Below are 19,944 nucleotides of genomic sequence, written 5' to 3'. Positions count from 1 at the left end.
TGCACAGCACATTCGAAAAACATCCAGTTTTTTGAGTAGCAACAGTTTTTGGACAGCTGGGTTTGACACACCGTACTGTACTTGCAAATGACCAAAGGAGAGGTGTCCCACCAGGAAGGAAGGGCGCTAGCTGGGATATAAAACCAGTTGATGCCTGATCTCCCCCGAAAATAGGCAAGTCTGTTAAAAATATCGCAACAACAGGAGCTCACTGTGAAAACAAAATAACTGATTGTGATGACTCACTCATCTCTCAGTAGGTCAATGTTTAGATACATTGACAACTGCCGTAAGCGTACTCAGACTTTGCGACAAAAGGACTTTGAGTCAATGTGAGATTTTCAGATCGTTTGGTGGTCTAAAAATCTGGCAAGCATCTGACTCCAGGTCAATGGTCCTCTAGTCAAAAGATCTTAGCAGATTTCAATTCCATTCAAATGCTGCAGAGAATTCTGGGTTACGGATACAATTTGCCACATCACGCTCTTAACAGCATTGCGTACTCTCTCGGGTACGAGAGACTGGCGAAGTGAATTGCCTGTTCTTGCCCCACCACTCCCAACACCCACCCACCTCCCCCTCCCAAATATCCCTTATCAAACATGAGATTTTCGTTACACCCAATATCTGTCATGAAAGCAGCTTTTAAGACGATGTCAACTTTATCACGTTAGTGTCAACTGGGATTCTAGGGGCTGACTAGCTGCCTTGAATAATAGATTGCAAAGATGCTTTTAAGGAGAACCCATCACTTCAAAGTGTGCAAGAATGCAACAAGATATCTTGTGTACAGTAAAATGGTTCAAACGATGATTTCCATATCTTAACTGTCACACAGGCGACCGCCGAAATGTTGTTCATCCGGAGAGAGAGGAACATTCTGTTGCTCTTGCTGGCGAACTAGTAGGAGGAGAGAACGTGCAGATTGCAGAAAAGGGGCAGAGTTCGGACCTGGCTGTCATGCTTTCATTCTTGGAACAGTCCAAGAAAGAAAGACTTGCCTCACACGATCCCCGGGCCTCCCAAAACATCTGAAAAAACTTTGAACATATTCAAGAGGCGGCCGGATATAGCACTTGGGGAGAATGGGGTCAAAGGCTGTGGGGAGAAAGCAGGATTAGGCTATTGAGTTGGATGATCAGCCATGATCGTGATGAATGACGGAGCAGGCTCGAAGGGCCAAAAGGCCTCCTCCTGCTCCTATCTTCTATGTATCTATGTAAAACACTTTAGACCGCAGTGAAGTACTTTTGAAGTGTAATCACTGTTGTAGGATGGGAAACAATATGCACACCGCTTTATGATTATCATAGATTATCATAGAATTTACAGTGCAGAAGGAGGTCATTCGGCCCATCGAGTCTGCAGCGGCTCTTGGAAAGAGCACCCTACCCAAGGTCAACACCTCCACCCTATCCCCATAACCCAGTAACCCCACCCAACACTCAGGGCAATTTTGATGGAGGTGCGTTAGTCAGGGCACCTTGCAGAACTTGCTTGCCCTTCTTCGAATAACGTCACGAGATCGCTTCACCCATCGGAGAGGGCATGCGGATTCTCGTTTCGAAATCTCATCTGAAAAACATTGGGCACGATTCATCCACCGCGTTGAACCTGGCGCGGAGTCGGGCGAGACGGCTGAATGCCGGGTGTGGCCCAACTCAGGCTCTGCGCCGGGCGCCAGGCCGATCACTGGGTCTGATCCAGACAAATATATTTGAATGAGCCATATAATATTCCTGACAGCGCATTCTCCCGGGGCCCGGGTGACACCGGCCTCACCTCCAAGGCCTCACCCGGGTGCCACAAGCGGAGAGTAGTCATGGGGGTCACTCAAGGGTATCAGAGGCCATTGGAGCCCCCCCCACAGTTGGTCGGAGACATGGAAGGGCAGTACCCTGACACTCCTTCTGGCACACTGGCAGTGCCAACTTGGAACTGCCAAGGTGCCTGGTTGGCACTGCCAAGGGTCAGGGCTTGAGGGGGACATGCCCAGAAAAAGGGAGGGGGTAAAGGGAGGGGGTGAAGTGGGGTATGAATGGCCCACATAAGGATTGGGGGTGGGGTGAAGGGGGGTCCTGAAAGGAGGGAGTCGAAAGGCGGGATGGGGGAGGGGCCTGTAAAGGGGGGCCATCAACGACCCCATAGCAGGGTTCCCTCACTTGGGGGTAGGGTTTGGCAATGCCCCTGTGTGCGGGGGGCTGCCATAGCCCGTGGGTGGAAGTGTGGGGGACCCACAAGCTCACCTAGAGATCGGGGGGCCCTTTCAAAATGGCGGCCCAATCTCTGAGGATCCGGTCTTGAAAACATTTCTAAGTGTGGGCTGGACCCGGGGTGAATCTCCCCAAGGACCAAAAAAACGACTCGAGTGTGGGTGAATCGTGGTCTGAATCTCACTCAAAAAGCCACTTATTTCGGTCAGTTCAGCACTCCCTCAATACTGCACTGAGAGGGAGCGTCAGCCTAGAATGCTATGCTCATACTTCCGGAACACACCGGCTCTGACTCAGAGATGAGAATGCTACCAATGTAGCCATGACTCACAACACCAACTGACTGAACCCAAGTGTGAAGAATGACCAGTTGAGTCAAATGCAAGTGCCGTTCGAACCTTACCCCAGCCTGGGTAAGAATTGAAGCGATGGAATTTATTTTAAACTCACTCATTTTCTGTGTAATTGAATGGTTTATTTCATTGCTGGGTTTTTACAATTAAAGCTCCATTTTTCTTTTGGGCAATTAATTTTTTTAAATATCTAGAGAATGGGCACCTTCTGGAAACGCCCCCCCCCCCCCCCCCCACTAATTCACAAGGCCCACATGTAATAGCTTAATCCGTCGTCAATTCTTTCTTTTAAAATTAATCTTCTTCGCTAATGGCCTGTGTTCATTCGACACTCCTCATTCTTGAAAGTAAATAATTAATTCGGAAATTAATCCTGACTGAGATTTACTTACAATGTAAAATAAGTCCTGACACAGAAGTGGACTGTTCGTCCAAAATGTACAAAGTGTTCCCAACAGAGGAGATTTCCTCAGTCTGCTGTGTCCACCTGCTAAGCATCACCAAAATAAACCGGCGAGCACAGATTCACAAAGTCACGGCACGGGTGCAGATTCGGCCCATCCATTCTGTGTCGGCTCTCTGTCATGGGCAATGAGGCTGAAGCCGTTCCCCTGCCCCCTACCCGTAACTCTGCACATTCTCCCTTTCGAGATAATTCGCTCTTGAAGGCCTCGACTGAGCCTGCGCCCACCCGCACTTACACGAATCCTGACCCTCCGCTGCGTGAAAAGGTTTCTGTCTCCATTGCTTCTTTTGCTGATGGCCGTGAAGTGTTTCTTCATAGTGAACCTGTCTGTGACCAAACATAATTTGTTTCTCCGCAATATTAACGCCATGCTGAAATATCGACATCCCCATCTTTGAAAATAAAATCCTGGCTTTGTTAAATGGAAAGAACGCAAAAAAGAAAACTGGTGCGTTTGGGATGGATTGGGGTTAAAGTGTTTAAAAAATCTGACGCTCGATCCAATCCATTTCTGGTTTGAAGGGAGGCCGGATGTAGGGCGGGTGACTAACCAGATTTTAGGAGACACATTGCCATATTTCCTCAGGTTCCCATTAATTCTTTTCCCTCTTAACTTAAACCTATGCCCTCTAGTTCTCGATTCCCCAACGTTGGGAAAAGACTGAGTGCATTCACCCTATCCATGCCTCTCATGATCTTATTCACCTCTATAAGATCACCCAAAGAGAAAAAGTCCTAGCCTGTCTATTCTCTCCCTATGACTCAGTCCATGGAAGCCATGATGTGGGCAGGACAGTAGTAGTGGGCAGCACGGTAGCATTGTGGTTAGCACAATTACTTCACAGCTCCAGGGTCCCAGGTTCGATTCCCGGCTTGGGTCACTGTCTGTGCGGAGTCTGCACGTTCTCCCCGTGTGTGCGTGGGTTTCCTCCGGGCTTGTTTCCTCCCACAGTCCAAAGATGTGCGGGTTAGGTGGATTGGCCATGATAAATTGTCCTTAGTGTCCAAAATTGCCCTTAGTGTTGGGTGGGGTTACTGGGTAATGGGGATAGGGTAGAGGTGTGGGCTTGGGTAGGGTGCTCTTTCCAAGAGCCAGTGCAGACACGATGGGCCGAATGGCCTCCTTCTGCACTGTAAATTCTATGATTCTATGTGGAGATGCCGGCGTTGGACTGGGGTGGGCACAGTAAGATGTCTTACAACACCAGGTTAAAGTCCAACAGGTTTGTTTCAAATCACTAGCTTTCGGAGCGCAGCTCCTTCATCACTCACCTGAGGAAGGAGCTGTGCTCCAAAAGCTAGTGCTTCCAAACAAACCTGTTGGACTTAAACCTGGCGTTGTAAGACTTCTTACTCAGTCCATGGAATCCTGGCAACATCCTTGTGTATCTCTTCTGCACTCTCTCCAGTTTAATAACATCTTTCCTATAGCAAGGGGACCAAAACTGAACACCACACCCCAGGTACAGCCTCACCAAAGTCCTGCACAACTGCAACATAATCCGCCATCTTGAATTTAAATATGGAATGCCAGAGGTAAGTAACCTTAGTGGAAGACACTTGGGATCCATTTCATTTATCTCGCCGGCGAGAATCGGGAAATGCGATTCCAGAGATATTTTGTGCCCATGTCGGCGTTCCGACATGGGCTGCAAATCGCCCCACTTGTGTATCAAGTTGGTGAATTTAAACTGTGCACGATCAGCAGTGAACGTGTTGACACATCCGTGTGAAATCTCTTTATCCGTGGCTTCAAAGAATAGTTACCCCATTCACTTCAAACAGGCTAAATTGGCAGACAGAGTGATTTGGTACAGGTGTATCAATTGTCAATGTCACACTGCCTGACTCCAATCCATGGGCCAATGGTGTTTTTAAAAAAGATATTAATGTAAGAAGTGAAAGTATACTGGGCAGGATCTCCTGACCGCGTTACGCCTGATTGGTAGCGTGGCGCGGAAAGGTCAGTCGATGCCGGGTGATCCCTCTTCCGGGATCTACCCAGCTCGTCGCACCTCGTGAAATCTAACACAATCTCGTGAGACTTTACGATGTGGATCTCGGCCGAGACAGCTGGTTCCTCAATGCAGGAAACGGGACTAAGTGCGGCCTCGGCCGCGTGTTCCCCGCTGAGGTCCCCAATCTACCTGAATAGCCGTTCGATAGCGTGGTGTTTCTCGCGCGCCAGGGTGCACCCAGTTAATCGCGCTACGGGTCCCTGTTCCCATGCGGATAGGCTACGCCCACTGACAATGCACAAAGCAGATATCAGCCTTGAAATATTTGGCAGCCAAGCGCTTGAGAAATTCGACATGAATAACATCAGTGCCTTGCAAGTCTTGGAAATCTAACCACAAAGCCTATTTTCACATCCATAACATCGTTCAACTTTGACGCTTGGCTCATTTTGACTATGCCTGGTCAGTCTCTCACCTCCCATCACCCAAATCTCTGCCGCTCATGTCCAAACTCACACCACGTCCAAGGTTCATCTCTCACGTTTGTGCTGTCTGACCTACGTTGGACCCCAGTCTGGTCACATCTCACTCTAAAAGTTCACACCCTTATTTTAAAACCAGTGCATGGACCAGCCATCGTCCCCAGTCACCGCGACCCAGCCCTTTCCTGCTCATCTCTGCAACCTCTTGCCCTAAAGTTCTCAAGGATCTTTACACTCCTCTTATATGAGGCTCTTGTCCATTCCCGATGTTAATCACTGTCCTGTCGACGGCAGAGACGCACCCCCCCCCCCCCCCCCCCCCCCCGTCCCACAATGGTTTGCCCAGCGACGCAGCCAGTGAGCAAATGCAAATGCCCATTGACTTTGACGGGGCTGGAAGATCTCACTGTGGACAATGGTGAACCGCCACCGATGCCATGAAAGGGGGGGGGGGTTGGGAGATTTTGGCCAGATAGTGACTAAATAAAAACTCCGTTCACGTGGGCAGACTTTCGGCCATGCTTTTCTGTCCTTTCTCTTCATGGCATCCGCTTCAAAACACTGGTGGATTTCCGAAGACCACAGGCAGGATTTTCCAGCCTTTTCCGTTGTCGGGCGTTCTGCTCCGATCGAAGGTGACCCCCCAGTGGCGGGTTCCTTGGTGGCGGGTAATCCATGCAAAACGCCGTGGACATCGCCAGGAGAGGAAGATCCCGGCAGCAGCCAATGGCGAGCGATGGCTGCATAGTAGCACAGTGGGTAGCGCTGTTGTTTCACAGCTCCAGGGTCCCAGGTTCGATGCCCGGCTGGGGGCACTGTCTGTGCAGAGTCTGCACCTTCGCCCCGTGTCTGCGTGGGTTTCCTCCGGGTGCTCCGGTTTCCTCCCACGAGTCCCGAAAGATGCGCTGTTAGGTAATTTAGACATTCTGATTTCTCCCTCTGTGTACCCAAACAGGCGCCGGAATGTGGCGACTCGGGGATTTTCACAGTAACTTCATTGCAGCATTAATGTAAGCCTACTTATGACAATAAAGATTATTATTATTATTTGAAAGAGCGGCGCTCCGAAAGCTTGTGATCTCAAACCTGTTGGACTATAACCTGGTGTTGTGAGACTTTCTCCTCTAAATATTGATGCAATCTTGGTCCCCACTTCCTAAATCTGACAGAGAGCTGGAGTACTGCCTCCAGCTACCAACACAATCCCAAGGAGCCCGAACCTAGCTCCTGAGCCGCAAATTTACCTACCCAAGAGGAAGTCGCTGCGACCAATAAATTGCGTATTCGAACCGAGTAATTCATCAGAAGCAGAGAAGTGCAGAATTCTCAGAACACTGTGCAGAGATAAGTAACGTTCTCAGCCTCAGGCAAATATGATGATCCGCTGGGGGGTCCAGAACACTATGTACACTGTAACCTCCCCAGCTCAAAGTGCATGGGACTGAGATATTTCAGCGGTTTCTGGATTACAGAACGATATTAGAATGTCTGAAAATAAGTGCGCATACCAGAAATCCCTGTCAATATAAATATTTACCTGAAACATAAAACAGTGATAAAACATGAAAAAGCAGTAATTAAAAATTCTTTTGCTTATCTTCTATGTTTCTGCTGCGGACGCATCGCACTAAAATGAGGCCTCGAGTTGCTTGGGGCTGTACAAAATATTTCGAGATAACTGGTGTTTACGAGCAATAGACTAGAAAGGGTATCAGGATATAAGAGTCAAGGATTTTTCCGAACAAGGAATTTTCCCAGGTTAAGGCAGGTTTTTTTTAAATTTACCTACGGGAGGTTGCTGGCTCGACCAGCATTTATTGCCCATCCCGAGATGCCCTCAAGAAGGTGGCGGTGAGCTGTTTTCTTTAACCGCTGCAGTGCTTGAGGTGTAGGTACACCCACTGTGATGTTAGGGAGGGAGTTCCAGGATTTTGACCCGGCGACAGTGAAGGAACAGCGATATATACCCAGGAAGTGTAGAAGATTTTAGTTTAGACGTGCAGCATGGTCGGCACGGGATTGGAGTGCCGAAGGGCCTGTTCCTGTGCTGTACTTTTCTTTGTTCTTTGTTCTATTCCCAAGTTAGGATGGTGAGTAACTCAGAGGGTAACCTCCAGGTGATGGGATTCCCAGGTATCTGCTGCTCTTGTCCTTCTAGATGGTAATGGTGGTGGGTTTGGAAGGTGCAGTCGAAGGAACCTTGGTGAGTTACTGCAGTGCATCTTGTAGATGGTACACACGGCTGCCACTGTTCACTGGAGGGATTGAATGTTTGTGGATGGGGAGCAATCAAGCGGGGCTGCTTTGTCCTGGATGGTGTTGAGCTTCTTGAGTGTTGTTGGAGCTGTGCTCATCCAGGCAAGTGGGGAGCATTCCATCACACTCCTGACTTGTGTCTTTTCGATGGTGCCCCAGACTTTGGAAGTCAGGAGGTGAATTACTCACCCCAGAAGTCCGAGCCTTTGACCTGCTCTGGTAGCCACAGTATTTATATGGCTGGTCTAAATCAGTTTCTGGTCAATGGTAACCCCCAGGATGTTGATAGTAGGGGATTCGGCGATAGAAATTATAAAATCTTCAGGAGTCCCTTGAAGGTGATATAAACGTAGTTTATTTGTAATCAAATGTAAAGACTGCAAAGCGGGATGCAGCAAGGTAGCACAGTGGTTAGCACAGTTGCTTCACAGCTCCAGGGTCCCAGATTCAATTCCCGGCTTGGGTCACTGTCTGTGCGGAGTCTGCACGTTCTCCCCGTGTCTGCGTGGGTTTCCTCCGGGGGCTCCGGCTTCCTCCCACAGTCCAAAGATGTGCAGGGTAGGTGGAATGGCCATTCTAAATTGCCCTTAGTGTCCAAAAAGGTTAGGTGGGGTTACTGGGATAAAGGGGATAGGGTGGAGGCATGGGGCTTGGGTGGGGTGCTCTTTCCGAAGGCCGGTGCGGACTCGATGGGCTGAATGGTCTCCTTCTGCACTGCAAATTCTATCAAAAGCACATAGGCTCCAGCTGGTACTACCGATCATGGGGGCCGGCTTGTAAACATTAGTTTCACGAGCCCTAGCTATGAGGCCTCCGCCCCTCAGTGGGGGAGCTCGCATTCCATGAACCCCATGGGGAGATCAATTGGGTCACCCCTGTGGGTCTCATGAGGGTCATTACAGTAATGTCAATGGACGATGGTTAGGCCCTCTCTGGCTTAATTTCAAGTATTCAAGTAAAAGTTACAATGCTTTAAGATCTTAGAAAATATCGAATTCTAAAATATTTCTCAAAGATTTCCTCAATGCCCTCATGACTGGGGATATGTGTCTTCTCCGTGTTTTTGAACGCGACGTATGGGAGCCCGATCCTGTTCCCGCCAAACAAAATCCTCCCAATGTCCGTATATTAATCCGGTTACTCAGTGGAACCAATGAAAGTTTTCCCCAATCCCCACCCTTCTAAATACAGGCCAGCTTAGGGAGCCAGGTACTTGGAGGTAACGGGCTGGATTCTCCGATGTCCAGACGACGTGCTGACGTCGGCGTGGGAACAGTGCCGTTTTATGCCAGAAAAAAGGGCGGAACAGCTGCACAGATTCTCGGTCCAGTGGGGGGCAAGCAGCCGCGTGGCGTAAATGCCCCGGCTTTACCTGTGGATGTGGCGGGCCCGTGGCCGTGCATGCACACGGCGCGCCCTGTGACGGCCATGCCGTGTAACATCGCGTGGACCCGTCCTGCCAAATAATGTCAGCCCCCCCCCCTCGGCATTCCCGGAACACCCCCCACCAGTCCCCCACCAGCCCTTGCCGAAGACCCCCGGCCAGCGGCACGGCTGCACCCCCCCCCCCCCGCGCAACCGCCACATGGGGTCCATGCAAAAAAACACCATAAGTGTTCCGCGCCCTCGGGAAATCGGCCCACCGTGGGCGGAGCATCGGGCAGCGCCTGCTGCGGCCGTCCACACGGTGTGCGACGTACTCCCCGAGTACGCCGTTTTTGAGGGAGGCAGCATCGCAAAAATGGCGCCGCCCCCGATTTCGGCGCAAACGGTTATCCTCCGGCCGATCGGAGAACGCGATTTCGCCGTTGCCGACCGGAGAATCCCGCCCTACCATGTCTAAGGCACAATCATGCGCTTTGACGTGAATAACATTGCTGCATTAACTGCTGGCCAAGCAAAAGTCAAACACGGCGCCCCTTTAAGCGTCACATTCACGGTCTCCGGTCGATGTGCGGCTTCTGCAGAGATGCGAAGAGAGCCAAGTGGGGAGAGAGAGCAGGAGAATGGGGATGAGAAAAATATCAGCCATGATTGAATGGCGGAGCAGACTCGATGGGCCGAGTGGCCTAATCCTGCTCCTATGTCTCCTATGGCCTTAAGTGCATTAAAATTTCTCGTCTGGCTTTGCTGCTCAAGTTGGAAGCTGTTAGTGGCTCATTAGCATATACTACTGAAAATTCACAGCAGATGCTAAACATTCTGGGCATCTAACTGTTATAGCAACATCTTCACAACATGGTAAATGTGTGAAAACGGTGTTCGATGACATCACCGCATCGCGCGGCTCCCAGTCTGACAACACTCATTAAACACACTGGCGACTGAACAACAATCTCAAGCTGGTAGGTCGAGCTCAGAGAGGTGCAGAATGGGAGATTTAAATCCCTCCGCATCAACTTTAGCTTCACGCTTCGGCGTTTCCGATTGTAGGGGTCGAAAGGTCACAGACTGTGGCACGGCGGCACAGTGGTTAGCACTGCTGCCACACGGTGCCAGGGATACGGGTTTGATTCCGGCCAGGGGTCACTGTCCCTATGGAGTCTGCACGTTCTCCCCGATACTGGTAAAGGCGACCTCGCCCCCCCCCCCCCCGCCCCCCCACTGTGGCATGTTCCCCGGTGGTGGTGCGGGCAAGAAAGGAAGATACCGCCGGCAGCCATAGGCGATTCGTCTCCACAGAACGGGTCCCGGGGGTGGGGGAAATCCCGCCCTTCGGTTACCCTCCTCACGGGTACTGCCAGATCCTCTGGGTTTTGCCAGGCCCTTTCTGTTTTCATTTTCAGATTCCCAACATCCTCAGCATTTTGCCTTGATCCGCAGAATGATGACTTTTGACACCGGGGTCGTCCGTGGAACCTCCTTAAATCTCCACGTGGCCTCATCGATTCGAGTGACCGGCTTGCCTCCCATGTGCCTGAACCACCATGACAAACGCGCTGTGGTTCTTGTGTCCGCTGGATAATGGCTTTGCCCGAGAGCTGCGAAAGCTTGATTGGTGCAAACACTGTAGCAGCTCCCAATGCCTGGAGTTGGGGATGGATTTCAAAAGACTGAAGAATGTATTGTTTGTCCTGTCAACTACAAGTTCAACACATGTTGATTTATGCTTGACAAGGGTATTTGAACACAATTGGTTGGCTGACTGCTTTTTGATGTGACACAGCTTGCTGAAAGATAAATGCCACATAGGGAGTGACGTGCGTTGCTGTGGAGGTCAGAGATAATGTTAGCAGCTTGGCGCACCTCAGTACATGCCAGAGGCGCTCTACATGTTGTCAGTCATAACTCAAGGGGTACACTCTCTCCTCTCAGGCAGAAAGTTCACTAGCCCACTCCAGAAATTTAAAATCCACGCCGACACACCTGTGCAGAGCTGAGGGAGTGCTGCGCTGCCGGAGGTGCAGGCTTTCGAATGTGATGTCCAATCAAGGCCTCGTAAAGGAAGGAAATTCCTGGTTTCCTGGCCAATAATTCCTGATTCCTGTCAAATGACTTCACCAGCAAACAAAAACCGATTAGCTGGTCAACAGATCCATCTGGGAGAATCTAGATCTAGGCGGCAGAGTTTTGAAATAAGGGGCTGAATAATACTGTGGGGATGGAGGGAGTCGACATTCCCCACACAAACGCACCCCAAGGTCGTGTATTGCTGCGGACGGGCTAGCGAGGCCCAAGGGGAATTTCCGCCCTCACTGAGTGTGGTGATGTCATGGTTGTGTTGTAATTCACCAACTGACCTCTAGGAGTGAATGTTAGAATCAGGTGACCTCAGACTGACTGGAGAGAGAAAGTGAGGTTGCTGGTGCATGTTAATACTGTTATAATCTGTAAGTTCTGTTATTCATCTGTTGTTTTTTGATATAGTTGACAGTAAACGCTAATAAATGGTTTATAGCTTTAGCTACTAGTGTTCTTGTGATATAAACCAGGCCATCCAACAAGAACATTACATGGTACCAGGGCTGGCTGGTATTAAACACTGAGAAAAAAACAAGCCTGCCACGAGGTCCACAGAGATTTGAAGATTTGGAAGACTGTCAGAATTAACAGCATGGAGTCATTGAAGCCACCAATGAGTCTCAGATTTCACGGTAATGTGGACAGCAACTGGCGTGTGTATAAACAACAATTTAATCTGTTTTTTACTGGAGTAAATTTAGGAGATCAATCAGATTCGCCAAACGGATTGATCACCAGCTCCAACAGGATTTCCATGCCCAATTATGGGTGCAAATCAACGGACTTTCATTTAAATATTCAGATTTAGAAGTTGACCAGTGATGGCGAGATCCAGGTCGCGATGCCTCGCGAGATTCCATTTAATTTCGCGAGACGTCGACCGTCACAAATCTAGCGAGAGGAGCAACGATGCTGCTGAATCGCGCCCGATATAATAATAATCGCTTATTGTCACAAGTCGGCTTCAATGAAGTTACTGTGAAAAGCCCCTAGTTGCCACATTTGGGCGCCTATGGGGAGGCCGGTGCGGGAATTGAACCGGTGCTACTGGCATTGTTCATGACAAGCCAGCTGTTTAGCCCACTGTGCTAAACCAGCCCCTATATCTCGGTAATTTGGGTACAAAAAGGGGGGATGGTGATTTGAGAATGGGGGATTTTTAATTCCCGTAGGAGCCGAGTATGCAGGTGGCCGGGTGCAACTTTCAAGACGTCAGCCAGTGGACTGGTTTGTCAGAGCCATCCCCCGCTTCCCCCCACCGCCCCTCGCCCAGAGACTCCCATCCCCAGAGGTGGGATTGGTGGTTGACAGGCTGCCATAGTGGGGGTCCCCGTCCACAATGGTAGCCTGGTGTAGAAAGATTATTTAAACATTTAAAAGATTGGTGAGCGAGTGCCTCAAAATAGAGGCTCTCTCTCTCTCTCTCTCTCTTTCGCTCTCTCTGTCCCTGACCTGAACTGTTGGCCTCAGCTCCTTCCGAGATGGCGGGCCTCCCATTGGTCTTCCAGCTTTGACAGTCCAGCAGCCCCGCCCTTCCCTGGGCGACACGCCTCCCATCTGGCCACCACTTCAGGGAGCAATTCGGGGAAAGTAACTCTCAGGTGGTTGTTCCCCACACCGGGTGGGGTCGTGATCCCGACTTGACCTCCCTCGGAGGTCCCAATCCGAAATGTCCAGGATAGTAATTGAGATTGGGATTGACGTCAGGCTCGGCATTGATGGCCTCATGCTCGGCAATGGAGCACCTACTCATTGCGCAGAAGACATTTTTTAAAAGCTCGTTGGTGTAAAGTCCCAGAAGCCTCTTGGATTCCGACATGAGCTGCATTTTAAGAAGGGTGGGGGATGGGGAATGCAAGGAAAAGGGGAACCGGTGGACATACTGGGTAATATATAGATACAGCAAATAATTAGGGAAGCTAGTCGAATGTTAGCATTTATTGTGAGGGGTATCCATTACAAGAACAGTAGGTTATGCTTCAGTTGTGCACGGCTTCGGTGAGGCCACGGGCAGGGGGGGATTAACCGGCCACTTCCTGCCGGAATTGGGATGGGACACGGCCGATAAATCCCGCAAGAGGATTAAAAGAACAACGGATTAAGTCACAGGAGGTGAGAATTCTATTTATTTTGGGTTTCATCAAGCCTGTAATTGAATCTTGACCACAGTCTACCTGCTAATCACTGAACAGTTGTGACGAGGAAACTAGATTTGGCTTCTTAGATCATCAGGCAACTGCATTCCTGATCATGGGTCATTGTGGTAGAGCTTAAATGTGACTTGTCCACTACATTTACCAGCACAGAGTCATAGATACATAAAAGATAGGAGCAGGAGGAGGCCTTTTGGCCTTTCGAGCCTGCTCCGCCATTCATCACGATCATGGCTTATCATCCAACTCATTTTTAACAGGGGGTGAATGTGGTAATCACCACTGTTGTATTATATTGTATATACTGCACTGCATACGAGGGTATTACGGTAAGGCCCCTGCACTACAGGTACGGGGGTAGATCCCTGCCTGCTGGCTCCGCCCAATAGGCGGAGTACAAATGTGTGTGCTCTCCAAACTGCAGCCATTTCGGCAGCAGCTGCAAGAGGCCACGCATCTCTGTGTAACAAAGCCTCGATTATTCTCTACTCTCGTCTCGTCATAATTGATAGTGCATCAATTTATTACGCAGAGATTTTACAAAGATGGATCTCCGCATCAAGCCGGATCGCCTGCAGCTGCATCCTCAAGCAGACAACGCCAAAAAGGACTTTGCACATTGGCTAGCTTGCTTTGAAGCATACATCGGATCTGCGACAGACCCAATCCCAGAAGCACAGAAGCTCCAGATTCTGTACACGCGGCTGAGCTCCGATGTCTTTCCCCTCATCCAGGACGCGCCTACCTACGCAGAGGCCATGGCGCTACTGAAGGAGAACTACGCTCAGCAGACCAGCAAGATCTACGCCAGGCACCTCCTGTCCACGCGGCACCAACTTCCCGGTGAGTCTGTGGAAGGTTTCTGGCGTGCCCTGCTCGCCCTGGTGAGAGACTAATTGCCAGGCGGTTTCGGCCGCTGAACATTCTAACCTGCTAATGAGAGACGCGTTCATTACGGGCATTGGGTCAGCCTACATCCGCCAGCGCGTCTTAGAAGAGGCTACGCATGACCTCGTGGCAACCAAGAAACTAGCGCTCTCGCTCACAGTCGCCTCACGCAATATACAGGCGTATGCCCCCGACCGCACGGCCCACCTCTCCTGGGCATCGTGGACCCCGCCAGCGGACACCCCATGGTGGACCCCGGCAGCGACCGCCCCCCACCCCGGGGGATCCAAGTGCTACTTTGGCAGACAGACAAAACACCCCCGGCAGCGCTGCCCGGCGCGGAGCGCGCTCTGCAAGGCCTGCGACAAGAAAGGACATTTCGCTGTAGTGTGCCAGGCCCGCTCAATCGCCGCTATTGTCCCTGCACCCGCCGCATGCGGTCAGTGGGCGCCGCCATCTTCCTCGACTCAGACCACGTGCGGCCCGTGGGCGCCGCCATCGTGCTCTCCTCACAACACGTGCGGCCTGTGGGCGCCGCCACCTTGCTTGCCTCACAAACAATGGGCGGAGCCATCTTGCGTGCCCCAGGACACATGCAGCCCGTGGGCGCCGCCATCTTGCCTGCCTCAATACATGTACGGCCCGTGGGCGCCGCTGTAGCCACGTAAAATGGCTGCGTTCCGATTAATCTGGCCAAAACCCAGTTTAAAATGGCTAACCCGAAAGACTGCTGGGAAAAGCAGCCAAGAAGACACAAGCAGGCAGCTGCAGACAGTATTGCATATTCGGCTCTGGGAAGTTAGCCCAGATCGATACTCAGGGCTATCAACAGCCCATCAACCCAGGTATCCGCAGTTGCATTCAGGACTGTTTGCAGCTAATCTACTCAGACATCCACAGTTAAATTGGCTATCCCCGCGAACAATTGCAACATATTAGCAATTGAATACCGGGCCAGAACTGTCGGCGCCTGCAGTGGCCGAAACAAAGACAGGTGAGCGACCGCCCCCCGATCGAGGAATCACCTCACCATTGGACACATCGACCCCAGAGACTGGGGACAGAATCCAATCACTTGGGACTCAGGGTCAAGGGCCGCCCCGGGAGGCGGGAAGCCCCTGGGCCCTATAAAAGTGAGGGTCCAAGTTCAGATCTCTCTCTCTCATCTTCGCCTGCTCGAGACCTTCGCAAGAACAGCAACCGGCAACAGTAAGTTTGAATCCAGCGATCGCTATCCGGTAGAGACACCTAGCCACCGACCTGTAGCAGCCTTTTGAATCCCGTGGGCCAGATCTGATTGGACAAGCCATTCGTTTCCCTGACCTGGTGGGCTCTTCCTAAGTTAAGTATTGGCCAGTAGTGATAGGTTTATTATATAGAAAGTAGTATTAGGGTATTAATATTGCTTGTTGTATATAATAAATGACCGTTGTTTTAATCCTTACTAAGCGGTGTGCTGTATTATTAATCATAACCTGAACTTGAACCACGTGGCGGTATCATAAAGATACCTGGCGACTCATGAGCAAAGGTGACGTAATCAGAGCCAATAGACTAAGGCTAAAAAGAGCAACACCGCCATCTTCCCCGCCTCAGGACACATGCGGCCCGTGGGCGCCGCCATCTTGCCTGCCTCAGGATACATGCGCCCCGTGGGCGCCACCATCTTCCCCGCCTCAGGACCCCTGCCTGTCGGGCACCTCATCGGGCCGCTCATCGCCTGCAACCGCTGACGACCAGCCGCGCCTCGCCTCCGTCACGATCGACCAGTCCCGACCGCACAACCTCGCGACCGCGTCGACAAAGGTGTTGGTCGACGGGCATGAGATATCCTGCCTTCTGGACTCCGGGAGCACCGAGAGCTTCATCCACCCTGATACAGTAAGGCGCTGCTCCCTCACGGTACACCCCATTAACCAAAGAATCTCCCTGGCCTCCGGATGCCACTCCGTGGCGATCCGGGGGTACTGCATCGCCACCCTCACCATCCAGGGCGTAAGGTTCAGCGGCTTCCGGCTCTACGTCCTCCCCAACCTCTGCGCTGCCTTGCTACTCAGCCTGGACTTCCAGTGCAACCTCCAGAGCCTAACCCTGAAATTTGGCAGGCCCCTACCACCCCTTACTGTATGTGTCCTCACAACCCTTAAGGTCGACCCGCCTTCTCTGTTTGCAAACCTCACCCCGGATTGCAAACCTATCGCCACCAGGAGCAGACGGCACAGCACCTAGGACAGGACCTTCATCAGGTCTGAGGTCCAGCGGCTGCTGCGGGATGATATCATCGAGGCCAGCAACAGCCCCTGGAGAGCCCAAGTGGTAGTGGTGAAAACTGGGGAGAAAAACAGGATGGTCGTTGACTACAGCCAGACCACCAATCGGTACATGCAGCTCGACGCGTACCCGCTCCCACGCATATCTGATATGGTCAATCAGATTGCACAGTACCGGGTCTTCTCGACAGTGGACCTGAAATCTGCCTACCACCAGCTCCCCATTCACAAGGCGGACCGCCCGTACACCGCGTTTGAAGCGAACAGCCGCCTTTAGCATTTCCTTAGTGTTCCCTTTGGCGTCACTAACGGGGTCTCGGTCTTCCAACGGGGGATGGACCGAATGGTTGACCAGTACGGACTGTGGGCCACTTTCCCGTACCTGGATAACGTCACCATCTGCGGCCACGACCAGCAGGACAACGACGCTAACCTTTCCAAATTTCTCCACACCGCCAAACTCCTCAACCTAACCTACAACAAGGAGAAGTGCGTGTTCAGCACAAACCTATTAGCCATCCTCGGCTATGTGGTTCAGAACGGAGTTCTAGGGCCCGACCCCAATCGCATGCGCCCCCTCATGGATCTCACCCTTCCCCACTGCCCCAAGGCCCTCAAACGATGCCTGGGGTTCTTTTCATACTACGCCCAGTGGGTCCCTAACTATGTGGACAAGGCCCGCCCACTCATCCACTCCACCGGTTTCCCACTGACGGCCGAGGCTCACCAGGCCTTCAACCGTATCAAGGCCGACATCGCCAAGGCCGCGATGCACGCGGTCGACGAGACGCTCCCCTTCCAAGTCGAGAGCGATGCATCAGACGTCGCTTTGGCCGCCACCCTCAACCAGGTAGGCAGGCCCGTGGCATTCTTTTCCCGCACCCTCCATGCCTCCGAAATTCGGCACTCCTGCGACAAAAAGGAGGCCCAAGCTATTGTTGCTGCTGTGCGGCACTGGAGGCATTACCTGGCCGGCAGGAAATTCACTCTCCTCACAGACCAATGGTCGGTTGCCTTCATGTTTAACAACACACAGCGGGGTAAGATCAAAAATGATAAGATCTTGCGGTGGAGGATCGAGCTCTCCACCTTTAATTACGAGATTTAGTATTGCCCCGTTAAGCTCAACGAGTCCCCCGATGCCTGTCCCGAGGTGCATGTGCCAGCGCACAAGTGGACCGACTCTGGACCCTACACGATGATCTCTGTCACCCAGGGGTCACCCGCTTTTATCACTTCATTAAGGCCCGCAATCTTCCCTACTCCATCGAGGAAGTCGATTTGAAGCGTGGACTTCAAAGGGCCCCTCCCCTCCACCGATCGCAACACGTATTTTCTCAATGTGGTCGACGAATATTCCAGATTCCCCTTCGCTATCCCATGCCCCGATATGACGTCTGCCACCATCATCAAAACCCTCAACACCATCTTCGCTCTGTTCGGTTTCCCCGCCTACATCCACAGTGACCGGGGATCCTCATTTATGAGCGATGAGCTGCGCCAGTACCTGCTCAACAGAGGCATTGCCTCGAGCAGGACGACCAGCTACAACCAACGAGGAAATGGGCGGGTGGAGCAGGAGAATGGGACTGTCTGGAAGGCCGTCCAGCTGGCCCTATGGTCCAAAATTCTCCCTGCCTCCCGCTGGCAGGAGGTCCTCCCCGACGCACTTCACTATTTTCAGTTGCTCCTGTGCACCGCGACCAAAACCCCCCATGAACGTCTCTTTGCCTTCCCCAGGAAGTCCACCTCTGGGGTTTCACTCCCAACGTGGCTGGCAGCTCCAGGAACCATTCTCCTCCGCAAGCACGTGCGGCTCCACAAGGCGGACCCGTTGGTTGAGAGGGTACAGCTACTCCATGCAAACCCGCAGTACGCCTACGTAGCGTACCCCTGACGGCCGCCAAGACACAGTCTCCCTCAGGGACCTGGCACCAGCTGGTCCCCCCCCCCCCGTCCCGTCCCGTCCCGGCGCCACCCTCCCTTCCCCAAGCGCAGCCCACCACAGCCCCCGCTCCAGGACAATCCGTCCTCCCCTTGGTCCCACCTGGGGATGAAGAGGATGTCGAAACGCTCCCGGAGTCACCGACGACCGAGCCAACGCCTGACTCGTCACCAGCACTGCGGAGTTCTCAACGATGGATCAAGGCGCCCGATCATCTAAATTTGTAACCTTCTCAGAAATTTTAATGACAACCTGTATGTAAATCATTTTTCACCCCCCCCCGCTGGACTCATTTTTAACAGGGGGTGAATGTGGTAATCACCACTGTTGTATTATATTGTATATACTGCACTGCATACGAGGGTATTACGGTAAGGCCCCTGTACTACAGGTACGGAGGTAGGTCCCTGCCTGCTGGCTCCATCCAGTAGGCGGAGTATAAATCTGTGTGCTCTCCGAACTGCAGCCATTTTGGCAGCAGCTGTAGGAGGCCACACATCTCTGTGTAATAAAGCCTCGATTACTCTCTACTCTCATCTCGTCGTAAATAATAGTGCATCAGCCTGATCTTGCTTTCTCCCCATTGCCTTTGATCCCATTCTCCCCAAGTAATATATCTAGCCGCCTCTTGAATATCTTCAGAGTTTTAGCATCAACTACTTCCTGTGGTAATGAATTCCACAGGCTCACCACTCTTTGTGTGAAGTAGTGTCTCCTTATCTCTGTCCGAAATGGTTTACCCTGAATCCTCAGACTGTGACCCCTGGTACTGGACACACCCACCATCGGGAACATCTTCCCTGCGTCTACCCTGTCCAGTCCTGTTAGAATTTTATAAGTCTCGATGAGATCCCCCCTCATTCTTCTGAACTCCAGCGAGAACAATCCCAACCTAGTCAATCTCTCCTCGTGTGACAGTCCCACCACCCCTGGGAATCAGTCTGGTAAACCTTCGCCGGCACTCCCTCGACAGCAAGAACTTCCTTCCTCAGAGATGGAGACCAAAACTGCACACAATACTCCAGGTGTGGCCTCACCAAGGCCCTGTGTAATTGCAGCAACACATCCCTGCTTCTATACTCGAAACCTCTCGCAACGAAGGCCAACCGGATCACAATCAGGAACGAAAAGAAAACGCCTGGCAAATTTTAAATAACACAGCGTAGAATCTTCTTATCACACCTTTCTGAAAGATTTGTGCTCGGTGCTAGAGCAATTACTTTGGAGTATACTGACTGTTGTTATGCAGGAACGCTGCCTTCTCTGTCTCACAAGATCCCGCAAACAAAATTGCGGTAAACACATTCAGCGCTGCTGATTCAGGAAAGGACTGGCGGCCTGACTGCTGAAAATAATTTCCTCTTCATATCCACATAATACCGGAGTGATAATCACTGATGTCCGATGGTACTGTCAGTCATGGCCTTCATATAACATAGGAACAGAGGAATTAGGGGCAGAAGTAGGCAATTCAGTCCCTCGAGCCTGGATTCATAAG

General features: G+C 51.6%; 1 protein-coding gene across 11 annotated transcripts in view; it reads right to left on the bottom strand.

Annotated features, from left to right (window-relative positions):
• The window catches only part of LOC140404397 (CUGBP Elav-like family member 4), a 977,034-nt gene that overhangs the window by 320,107 nt on the left and 636,983 nt on the right, over positions 1-19,944 (bottom strand). The window lies entirely within an intron of this gene.

The sequence above is a fragment of the Scyliorhinus torazame genome, chromosome 30, assembly GCF_047496885.1.
Source record: "Scyliorhinus torazame isolate Kashiwa2021f chromosome 30, sScyTor2.1, whole genome shotgun sequence".
NCBI classification, from domain to species: domain Eukaryota; kingdom Metazoa; phylum Chordata; class Chondrichthyes; order Carcharhiniformes; family Scyliorhinidae; genus Scyliorhinus; species Scyliorhinus torazame.
The sequence above is the reverse complement of the archived record's forward strand: the minus strand, read 5'-3'. Positions and strand labels throughout refer to the sequence as shown.